The sequence below is a fragment of the Lissotriton vulgaris genome, chromosome 6 (assembly GCF_964263255.1).
Source record: "Lissotriton vulgaris chromosome 6, aLisVul1.2, whole genome shotgun sequence".
NCBI classification, from domain to species: Eukaryota; Metazoa; Chordata; class Amphibia; order Caudata; family Salamandridae; genus Lissotriton; species Lissotriton vulgaris.
Window position 1 is genome coordinate 1,522,356,249 of NC_141694.1, and position 12,009 is coordinate 1,522,368,257.

Genomic DNA, 12,009 nt, shown 5'->3' on the forward strand with positions numbered 1-12,009 from the left:
CACATGAGCCATTGTGTGTGAACGGATACGGAAAGAGGGGCAGAACTCCCTTGTATTTCTGATAGGGAGGGAGTCGGCCACATATCCAACAGTTTGTAGCATTATTAGTCTGATGGGAGTGATGTAACATACTAATGAAGGTGTTGTTGCGCAGCGCAAGTCTGTAAGACAATTCATGAGGGGGTAATTCGCTAAAAGAATGTTCGGCAGTGACATTGTAAGTAGATTGTTCACGCTTGAAGATAGGGTAGTATATAGGCAGTAGTATACTAGCAACAATAATCAAAAGACTTAGAAAAAACATAACCAATAATGTCACTATACAGTGACTGCGGAGTGATTTACAATATGCATGTTTCTTGAATTGTCTCTCTCTCTCTCTATCTCGATCTAGGGGATACATGTCAGAAACTATTTAACCGATTCACCTAGGGGAGGACTTAAACAATTAAACTGTCTGACTTGCTAGATCGTAATTTCTTTTTATACTCCTCTTGGGGAGTTTTCTCTCGTTTGGGAATTTTAAAGTCACTAGATTCGAGGCAGTCCTTTGAGGGGGTGGACGAGCCAGTCTCTGGCAACAGTTCATTACATTTCTTAATGTGACTCTTGTGGATCCACCCCTTTCGGCCTTCCACTTTAATCGCGGTCCTCGTGGTAAGAAGGACGATCTTCGGCTCCTTCCAGCGGGGCTCCAGCGGGCTTTTCCTGTCGAAATTGCGAATCAACACAGTATCCCCGGGACGGACATCGTGTGGCTTTACATCAGTGTTGTCGGGAAAGGCTGCAGCAACCTGTGAACGACATGATTGGAGTGCAGACATCAAGGAGGCAAGGTAATCTGTCAGCATATTACAATCAACATCGGTTATTTTCTTAGGCATGGGCGTCCCCCACATATTCGGTGGTCGGCCAAAGACCACTTCATACGGGGATAGTCCTGATCTCGAATGGGGGACCATTCTCATATAGAACAGTGCAACTGGCAGGGCGACTATCCAGTCGACCCCTTTCTCTTTACAGATTTTAGCAAGGCGTGTTTTCAGTGTCTGGTTATGCCTTTCTACAAGGCCAGCGGCCTCGGGATGTCGGACACAATGGAATCTCCACTGATATCCTAGCAGAAGGGAAACCTGTTTCATGAGCTCGGATGAGAATGGCTGTCCGTTATCTGAGTACACGATACGAGGCAAGCCGTACCGTGGGAAGAATTCTCGAACCAGCTGCCTGGCAGTGGTCGGGGCAGTGTAATCTGGGACTGGATATGCTTCGGTCCAACGGGAAAGTGCACAAACAACTACGAGGACATACTTGAATCCTCGACAACGGTCCATCTGGATATAATCCATCTGGAGGACTTCAAAAGGGTGATCGGGAGGATGAAATCCACCTTGCTCTACAGGGACGCTTTTACCTGGATTGAACTGACAACAGATCATGCAAGTACGCACTTTCTGTTTTGCTGCTGCTCGTAAGTGTTTGTTGTACCAGAGATTCTGTAAACTGTCTAACATGGCTTTTTCTCCTAGGTGTGCTGGACTATGTGCTGTATTTATTATGACTTGAACCATAGAGTCGGGGAGAAACCATGTAGATTTTCCCTTCGTCATCCATCCTTGATCTGTCTGAATCCCTCCTAGTTCAGTCCATTTCTTTATTTCATCTGGAGTAGCATGTGTCTGAATATCGATTACATCTAGTGTGGGATCCCTAACTGTCATACACTGTGTCGGTACTATTGTCTTTGTCACATCAGTTGTCTGGGTGTGAGTCAATGCTGTATGTTTTGCTGTTTGGTCTGCCAGGTCCCTGGGAAATGGAATCTGTAACTTTAGTATGTGCTTTACACTTCATGATGGATATACCTGAAGGCAGATGTATTGCTTCTAACAGAGCTTGAATGAGGGGACCGTGTTGGATCTTGGCACCGTGAGAGGTCAAAAAACCTCGTTCTTGCCATAACACTCCGAAGTCGTGTACGACTCCGAAAGCATAACGTGAATCTGTGTATATGTTAACATTTCTGTTCTTGGCTAGTATACAGGCTCGGGTCAGAGCGATGAGCTCTGCTGCTTGAGCGGACAGTGTATCAATACGATATGTTTCTTTAACTTCAGTTTCAGTGGTCACTGCATACGCGGCCACTAATTCTCCTGTGCTCGTTCTCATACATGAACCATCCACGTAAAGTGTCAGGTCTGGATTTGTCAGTGGAACATCTGTTAAGTCTCGTCGGGGCTTTGTTACTGCATTAATGATCTCTATACAATCATGCGGGGCTGAATCTGTCATACTCGAAGGTAACAATGTTGCGGGGTTCAGAATGCTACAGCGTCTGATTTCAATATGTGGCTGGAATAGCGTCAATTCATAACCTGTCAGTCGTGCTATGGTCAGGTGTTGAGTCTGTGTTCTGTTTAGAAGGACCTCTACAGAATGTGGAACTTGTACTGTTAATGGATGTCCTAAGACAATTGAATCGCTCTGTCTGATTGCTAGGGCTGTCGCTGCGACTGACTTTAAGCACGCAGGGAGTGCTTGGGCCACTGAATCCAATGTACTTGAAAAATAAGCGCAAGGCTTATGTGATCCTGCTTGATCTTGAGTGAGGACAGACAATGCTGTACCATCACGTTCTGTAACAAAAAGTGTAAAAGGTTTGCTGTAACATGGTGTCGCTAAAACTGGTGCTTGACATAAAGCTTTCTTTAATTTTTCAAAAGCCTGTGTGTTAGAACTGGGGGTCTCTAGTTGGCAGAGGTAGGTACCACTGTCCAAATAGGGACCCTTGCTTCTAGTCAGGACAAGGAGATAACCCTCTCAGATAACCCCTGCTCGCCCTCAAGGTAGCTTGGCCTGAGCAGTCTAGGCTAACCAGAGGCAATGCGTTAAGTATTTGTACCAACACTCACAGTAACACAGTGAAAACACCACAAACTGATTCCACAACAGTTTAGGAAAATAAAGATATTTATTCTAAACTACACAAGACCAAAACGGCAAAAATCCAACATACACAGTTCAAGGATATGGTTTCAAAAGAGTTCTTTAGCTTGTAATCAAAGTTCTTTAAGTTGCGTTAAAATAATCCACAGATGCGTGAAAAGTTCACAGTTGCGTCACGTTTACTCACAGTACCTTTTAGATGCAACAAAGTTCCACAAGCAGGAAGCTGGTGCGGTGGAAACAAGCGATGCGTTACTCCTGAGACCCTGGGGAGGCGATGCGACAGCCCCGCTGCAGCAGCGGGCGTGTTGCGACGAATCCGGTCCGTATGGGGAGGAAGGCAGCCTGCGTAGATTCCGGTGCGTAGGTTCCGTGGGAAGTCTGTTCTCGCAAAGGCACGATGCGATGATCTCGTAGGGGCTGCGACGATCTCCGGGGCGACGATGCGCGGTCCAGTGGTGATCCTCTCTCTCGCAGCTCCTCGATGCGATGCTTCTGCAACGATGTTCGCAGCGACGTGATGCGGTCCGCAAGCAAGCGGCGCGGCGTTCTCACCCAGACGACAGGCTCTGCGACGACACTCGCAGCGATGTTCGATTCTCCCGCACCGGTCTGGTGCGTCCCGCAAACGAAGGGTGCGACGGCTCCGGCAGCGATGTCAGGCGCTGCGCCGATCGCGACCTTCGTAGCGGCGGGAGACTTCTTGCACTGTCGGGGATGCGCTCCGCAAGCGAGCGATGCGACACTTTTCAGCTTCACAAGTTTCTCAGCTTAGTCTCAAGCTTCCCAGCTCAGGTTCGACTTCTAGAGGCCCCACAACTGGATAAGGCACTCTAGGAAGGACAGAACTCTCTCAGCAGAGTTCAGGGAGACTGGGGGTGAAGTCCTTTTGTTCCTGGGACTTCAAAACAGGGAGCCAGCTCTTCTCAGGCCCTTGGAGATTCCTTCAAGACAGGGGACACAGCTCACAGCAAAGTCCTTCCCCTCTCCTTGGCAGCAAAGCAACAGCAGGTCAGTCCAGCAGAGCAACAGCAGGACAGTCTTCCTTCTTCAGAGTCAGCTTTCTCCTTGGCAGAGGTTCCTTCTTGATTTCCAGGATGATCTAACTTTCTGTTGTCAGGGGTCCTGTACTTATACCCCTAAAGTCTTTGTTCTCTCAGTGCATGTGGGCCCTGAGCCCGGTCTGAACCAGTTCTGGGTGGATGCTGAGCACTTTGTTTTGCTGGCTGCATCTTTCCTTTCAGAGTGAGGGGCAGGGTCCTCAGCCGCCCAGCAGGAGGTGGAGCCAGCATTGTGGCAGGCAGGCACAGCCCTATTCAGCCCAGGTGCTAACTCCGCCCACCACTCAGGTAGCAATTGCTCCACTCAGCCTAGTGCTGACTCATCCAGCCTCTGGGGGGATTCCCCAGCCCCTGTCACTCACAAACCAGACAGTCAATACACAAACAGTCTCAGGCACACAGAAGGGTCAGACAAGAGAACAGCAACTTTCTAAAAGTGCTGTTCTCAAACACAGGATCCAAAAACCACCTTTCCTAAAAGATGCGTTATTAAATTCTGAGTTCAGGGATACTAGATACTTATGTCCTATCTTGTTCCTATGGGAAGAAATGCCGTTAACCACTGTAGCCAGCATCCCCCATGTTAACCTATGGAGCAAGATAGCCTTACAATAGTGAAAAACGAAAATGGCTGTAATTCACTACCAGAGCATGGTACCTGCACTAGTGCATGCTCTACCTTTCACATACACTGCACCCTGCCCAGGGGGTACCTTGGGCCTTCCATAGGGGTGACGGAGGTGCACGAAAAGGGAAGGGTTAGGCCTGGTCAGTGGGGACACGGACCAGGAGGACATGGCAGTTCTAAACTGCCCGTAGGCGCTGCAGTGGCAGGCCCGAGACACCATTTTAGAGCTACTCCTGTGGGTGGCACAATCAGTGCTGCAGGCCCACTAGTAGCATTTGTCATCACCAGCCCTGGCACACCCAGTGTACTTTACTAGGGACTTCATGGTGATACAAATATGCCAAACATGTATATCCAATCAGAATAACAATTTACATAGGGAGCACTTACACTCTGGCACTGATCAGCAGTGGCAGAGTGTCCAAAGCATCTAAACCAGCAAAAACGAATCCAGCACGGCATCAAAAATACAGGAGGCAGAGGCAAAAGATAGGGGTAATCACGCCAAAAGATGTCAGGTCTAACACGTGTCCCCTCCAGCTGAAAGTGGGGAGAACTACCCACCCTCTTGAGAGTTCTCTTCACTAAGGCGGAAAAACCTGGACAGACCATCAGCGTTGGCGTGTTCTGTACCGGGGTGGTGTTCCACCGTAAAGTCCATTCCCTGTAGGGAGATGGACCACCTCAACAGTTTTGGATTTTCACCCCTCATGTGCATTAACCACCTGAGGGGCCTGTGGTCGGTCTGAACACAAAAGTGAGTCCCAAACAGGTAGGGCCTCAACTTTTTCAGAGCCCAGACCACAGCAAAAGCCTCCCTTTCAATCGCACTCCACTTCTGTTCCCTGGGGAGTAGCCTCCGACTAATGAAAGCTACTGGCTGGTCTCCATTCTCCTCAGTGGCTTGTGAGAGTACTGCTCCCACACCAGGCTCTGAAGCGTCCGTCTGAACTATGAACTCACTGGAAAAGTCAGGTGCCTTGAGCACCGGTGCTGTGCACATTGCAGTCTTCAGGGCCTCAAAAGCAGTTCGGCAGGCGTCAGTCCAGTCAACTCTTTTGGGCAACTTCTTGGAAGTGAGTTCTGTCAAGGGGGCGACAATGGTGCCATATCCCTTGACAAACCGTCTGTAATACCCGGTGAGTCCTAAAAAGGCTCTCACCTCTGTCTGGGTCTTGGGGGGCTCCAGAGCCAGAATGGTATCAATCTTAGCCTGTAGGGGCGCCACCTGGCCGCTCCCCACCTGGTGTCCCAAATACACCACAGATCCCTGCCCTATCTGGCACTTACTGGCCTTGATAGTGAGGCCTGCCTTCTGCAGAGCCTTCAACACTTCGCAGAGGTGTTGCAAGTGTTCTTCCCACGTGGAGCTGAACACAGCAATGTCATCCAGGTGTGTGGCGCTGAATTCCTCCAGCCCGGACAGTACCTGGTTAACCAGTCTCTGGAACGTGGCAGGGGCATTTTTCAACCCAAAGGGCATGACACGGAACTGGAAGTGCCCCTCTGGCGTTGAAAATGCTGACCTCTCTTTGGCCCCATCAGTTAAGGCAATCTGCCAGTACCCCGAAGTCAAATCGAACGTACTGAGGTACTTGGCAGCTCCCAACCGATCCACGAGCTCATCAGCTCTGGGGATAGGGTGTGCGTTAGTCTTCGTGACCGCATTGAGCCCACGGTAGTCCACGCAAAACCGGAGTTCTGGCGGGCCACCGGGGGTAGCAGCTTTCTTGGGGACCAAGACCACTGGGCTAGCCCAGGGGCTGCTGGAGGGCTCAATCACCCCTAGCGCCAACATCTTGGAAACCTCTTCCTTGATGCTGGCCCTGACCTTGTCAGCTACCCTGTAAAATTTTTGCTTCACAGGCAGACTGTCTCCAGTGTCCACGTCATGGACGCACCAGTTGGTGACTCCTGGGGTCAGGGAGAACAGAGAGGAGAACTGACCCAACACTTGGCGACAGTCGCTCTGCTGTTCTGGGGTCAGGGTGGGCGAGAGGACCACACCATCCACTGACCCATCGTGCTCCTTAACTGCCATGAGGTCAGGGAGAGGATCGCTATCCTCTTCCATTCCTGCATCTGTAGCCATGAGCATGGTTACTTCAGACCTCTCAAAGTGGGGTTTGAGGCGGTTCACGTGCAAAACTCTCAGGGGCTGCCTGGGAGTCTTCAGGTTAACCAGGTAGGTTACCTCACTCTTCCTTTCCACCACCTCGTATGGCCCAGACCACTTGTCCTGGAGCGCGCAAGGCTCCACTGGCGCCATCTCCCACACTTTCTGCCCAGGTTGAAATTCGACCAGAGTGGTATTCTGGTCGTACCATCTTTTCATTTCTTCCTGGCTTGCTTCCAGGTTCGCCTGAGCGAGTTTCCTGAAGTGTTGTGTATGGTTGTGGATGGCCAGCACATAGCTGAACACATCCTGGGGGGTTTTCCCACGGGACTTTTCCCAACCCTCCTTCACCAGTGAGAGAGGTCCTCTAACAGGGTGGCCATACAGGAGTTCAAAGGGACTGAACCCTAAGGACTTCTGAGGCACCTCCCTGTAGGCAAACAACAGGCATGGTAACAAGACGTCCCACTTCCGTCTCATGGGCTCCGCTAGGCCCATAATCATACCTTTCAGGGTCCGGTTGAACCTTTCAAACAACCCGTTTCCTTGAGGGTGGTAAGGAGTGGTGAACTTATAAGTTACCCACACTCCTCCCACAGAGACTTCATGTACCTAGAGATGAAGTTGGTACCCCGGTCGGAGACCACCTCTCTGGGGAACCCCACACGGGAAAAGATCCCCATCAATGCACGGCCCACCACGGGTGCTGTGATTGTCCTGAGAGGGACTGCTTCCGGGTACCGGGTGGCATGGTCCACCAAGACCAGGATGAACCTGTTGCCTAAGGCTGTCTTGGGGTCCAGGGGCCCTACGATATCTATGCCCACCCGCTCGAAAGGGGTGCTCACCACTGGGAAGGGTTGAAGGGGAGCCTTCAACTTCATTCCCGTCTTGCCACTAGCTTGACAGGTTTGGCAAGATCTGCAAAAGGAACCGACGTGCTTCCTCATCTGGGGCCAGTGGAAGTGGGTGACAAGCCGGTTCAGGGTCTTGTCTTGCCCCAGATGTCCTGCGAGAGGCACGTCATGAGCCAGACCCATTAGGGAGTTTCTGAAGCGCTCGGGTACCACCAGCACACGGGCTGCACCGGGCTCAGCAAACTTAGGCTCGCTATAAAGTAGGTCACCTTCCCAGTAAACATAGTGATCTTTGACTGCTCCACCTGCTGCCTGATCTACAGCCTGTTGCCGCAGACCAAAGAGGGAAGGGCATTCCTTCTGCTCCCTGCAGAACTCCTCCCTGGAGGGACCACCTTCTTGCTGCCAATGGGTCAGCTCAGGTAGGTCTCCCAGTTCGGCCACCTGTTCCCCTGTAGGTTCCAGGGCATCCCCCTCAGGTTCTGCTTCCTCCTGGACCGTGGGAACGGCTGGGGCTGGTTTCCCGCGCCCTCTGCCTCTTCCTCTCCTGGCAGGTCTCTGGGCCACTGTTTCAGGCTCCAGTTCTGCTGATTCGCCCTTACTGGCTGCCATAGCACGCGTGGTCACGCAGATCCACGCAGGCAGACCCAACATCTCCAAGTGAGTTCGGTGTTCTATGTCTTTCCATGGAGAACTCTCCAGGTCGTTGCCTAACAGACAGTCCACAGGCAAGGCATCACTGACAACTACCTCCAAAAGACCAGAGACTCCTCCCCATTCAAAGGAAACCTTCGCTAACTTGCAGAGGCACACTGAGCTGTCAGTGGCCACTACAGGGCGGAGTACACCAGGGATGATTTGCTCGTCAGACACCCACTGACACCTCACGGATGTCACACTGGCTCCGGTGTCTCTCAGAGCTTCAACCTCCCTCCCATTGATGGTCACCTTCTGCCCATATTTCTTAGTGTTAGAGGGCAGTAAGGTTTCCGGGACCATCTCTCGGTCTCCTAGCGAGACAAGGGTCATGACTGCTAGCTCTCCCCAATCACTAGAAACCAAATCCCCACCCAAAGCTACACTAGCTAACGCTGGGGCGGGAGCACCAGTGGGTGCGGGCTTCTTCTTGGGACATTTCGGAGCAATATGGCCCACCTCGTTGCAGTGATAGCAGGTAGGGGGACCCTGGTTATTTCTCTTGTCCCGCCTACCCTTAGAGGGCCATGGCTGTTTAGGCTTGGGGGGTTGGGAATCCTTTTCCTGGGAACTACTTTGGGGCCCTTGCGAGAACTCCTTTTGGTTACCCTTGTCCCCCCCACTCTTCTGCTGGGGGCCCTGCCCACCTTTGGCTGTGGTACCCACAATTCCTTTGTGGACCCTGGTACTGGTCCAGCGGTCCGCCTCCTTAGCAAGCTCAATGGGGTCTGTCAGCTTGCTGTCTAAAAGATGCTGGCGCAGCTCTGGAACACAAAGACTACTCAAGTGCTCCCAACTGATTAAATGCAACAACCCCTTCAAATCAGTTACTTTACTGCCCTTCATCCAACCTTCCAGTGCACGCGAGTACCCATTCACACACTCCATCCAAGTCTCCGACTCTTTCTTTTTGGAGTTTCTAAACTGCAGTCTGTACTGCTCTGGAGTAAGGCCATACCTGAGACATAAGGCCTCCTTCATATTGGGGTAGGTCATGGCACCTGTCAACTCTAAAGGCTCTAGAGCACTACTCCCAGACGCCTCAAAATGTTTCCACAGGCCCGCCCCCCAATACTTGTCAGGCACATCATTCATCTTCAATGCAATTTCATACGAAGTGAACCAGGCATAAATATCCTCACTCCTATGGTAATTCTGTACCAGGTCTTTGAGAATATATACTTTACCCCCATGCACTGGCTGCGCGCTGCCACCATTAGAACTGGCATCCACCTCCTTATTTTTCAGATCCAGCTCTTTTATTCTCAATTCATGATCCAAAAGCAATTTCTTTTCCTCTAAGGCGCGGGCCTCTCTCTTGTCTTCCGCTGCACTTTCTTTCTCCAACTCCAATTGCCTCAGTTTCATTTTCATGACTTCCAAGTCATATTCTCTTATTCTTTGATTTTCCTGTAACTCTTCTGGGGTGAGGCCCCTACCGAAGTGGTTGCTGCCAGCTCCTGAGCCTACTCTGCCCACTGGCAGATCTGTGCTTTGAAAAGCATTTTCTACATCCACATCATCTTCCTCTTGTGCCTCCCAATGGGCTCTCAAGATTCTCTGCAGCTCCTCCTTTCTGTAGGCGCTTTTTATGGGGCACTCAAACTCAAGGCAGAATTTCCTCAGTTGCTCAACTCTGTATGAACACAAATCTTCAATGCAAAACTCTAATTCTGCTTCTGCCCTCTCACTGGGTGCCTTCCCATTCTGAGACATGATGCTTTTCGAAGAGTTACTCAAAAATAGAATTCAAAAACTCAAAACCCAATAGTATGCGGTGGCGTAATGGTCTGCACTCACTAGTGATGTACACCAATTACTGTGGGTCAAGTACAAATACAAGTTCAAATCCCACCGCCTGACCACCAATGTTAGAACTGGGGGTCTCTAGTTGGCAGAGGTAGGTACCACTGTCCAAATAGGGACCCTTGCTTCTAGTCAGGACAAGGAGATAACCCTCTCAGATAACCCCTGCTCGCCCTCAAGGTAGCTTGGCCTGAGCAGTCTAGGCTAACCAGAGGCAATGCGTTAAGTATTTGTACCAACACTCACAGTAACACAGTGAAAACACCACAAACTGATTCCACAACAGTTTAGGAAAATAAAGATATTTATTCTAAACTACACAAGACCAAAACGGCAAAAATCCAACATACACAGTTCAAGGATATGGTTTCAAAAGAGTTCTTTAGCTTGTAATCAAAGTTCTTTAAGTTGCGTTAAAATAATCCACAGATGCGTGAAAAGTTCACAGTTGCGTTACGTTTACTCACAGTACCTTTTAGATGCAACAAAGTTCCACAAGCAGGAAGCTGGTGCGGTGGAAACAAGCGATGCGTTACTCCTGAGACCCTGGGGAGGCGATGCGACAGCCCCGTTGCAGCAGCGGGCGTGTTGCGACGAATCCGGTCTGTATGGGGAGGAAGGCAGCCTGCGTAGATTCCGGTGCGTAGGTTCCGTGGGAAGTCTGTTCTCGCAAAGGCACGATGCGATGATCTCGTAGGGGCTGCGACGATCTCCGGGGCGACGATGCGCGATCCAGCGGTGATCCTCTCTCTCGCAGCTCCTCGATGCGATGCTTCTGCAACGATGTTCGCAGCGACGTGATGCGGTCCGCAAGCAAGGGGCGCGGCGTTCTCACCCAGACGACAGGCTCTGCGACGACACTCGCAGCGATGTTCGATTCTCCCGCACCGGTCTGGTGCGTCCCGCAAACGAAGGGTGCGACGGCTCCGGCAGCGATGTCAGGCGCTGCGCCAATCTCGACCTTCGTAGCGGCGGGAGACTTCTCGCACTGTCGGGGATGCGCTCCGCAAGCGAGCGATGCGACACTTTTCAGCTTCACAAGTTTCTCAGCTTAGTCTCAAGCTTCCCAGCTCAGGTTCGACTTCTAGAGGCCCCACAACTGGATCAAGCACTCTAGGAAGGACAGAACTCTCTCAGCAGAGTTCAGGGAGACTGGGGGTGAAGTCCTTTTGTTCCTGGGACTTCAAAACAGGGAGCCAGCTCTTCTCAGGCCCTTGGAGATTCCTTCAAGACAGGGGACACAGCTCACAGCAAAGTCCTTCCCCTCTCCTTGGCAGCAAAGCAACAGCAGGTCAGTCCAGCAGAGCAACAGCAGGACAGTCTTCCTTCTTCAGAGTCAGCTTTCTCCTTGGCAGAGGTTCCTTCTTGATTTCCAGGATGATCTAACTTTCTGTTGTCAGGGGTCCTGTACTTATACCCCTAAAGTCTTTGTTCTCTCAGTGCATGTGGGCCCTGAGCCCGGTCTGAACCAGTTCTGGGTGGATCCTGAGCACTTTGTTTTGCTGGCTGCATCTTTCCTTTCAGAGTGAGGGGCAGGGTCCTCAGCCGCCCAGCAGGAGGTGGAGCCAGCATTGTGGCAGGCAGGCACAGCCCTATTCAGCCCAGGTGCTAACTCCGCCCACCACTCAGGTAGCAATTGCTCCAGTCAGCCTAGTGCTGACTCATCCAGCCTCTGGGGGGATTCCCCAGCCCCTGTCACTCACAAACCAGACAGTCAATACACAAACAGTCTCAGGCACACAGAAGGGTCAGACAAGAGAACAGCAACTTTCTAAAAGTGCTGTTCTCAAACACAGGATCCAAAAACCACCTTTCCTAAAAGATGCGTTATTAAATTCTGAGTTCAGGGATACTAGATACTTATGTCCTATCTTGTTCCTATGGGAAGAAATGCCGTTA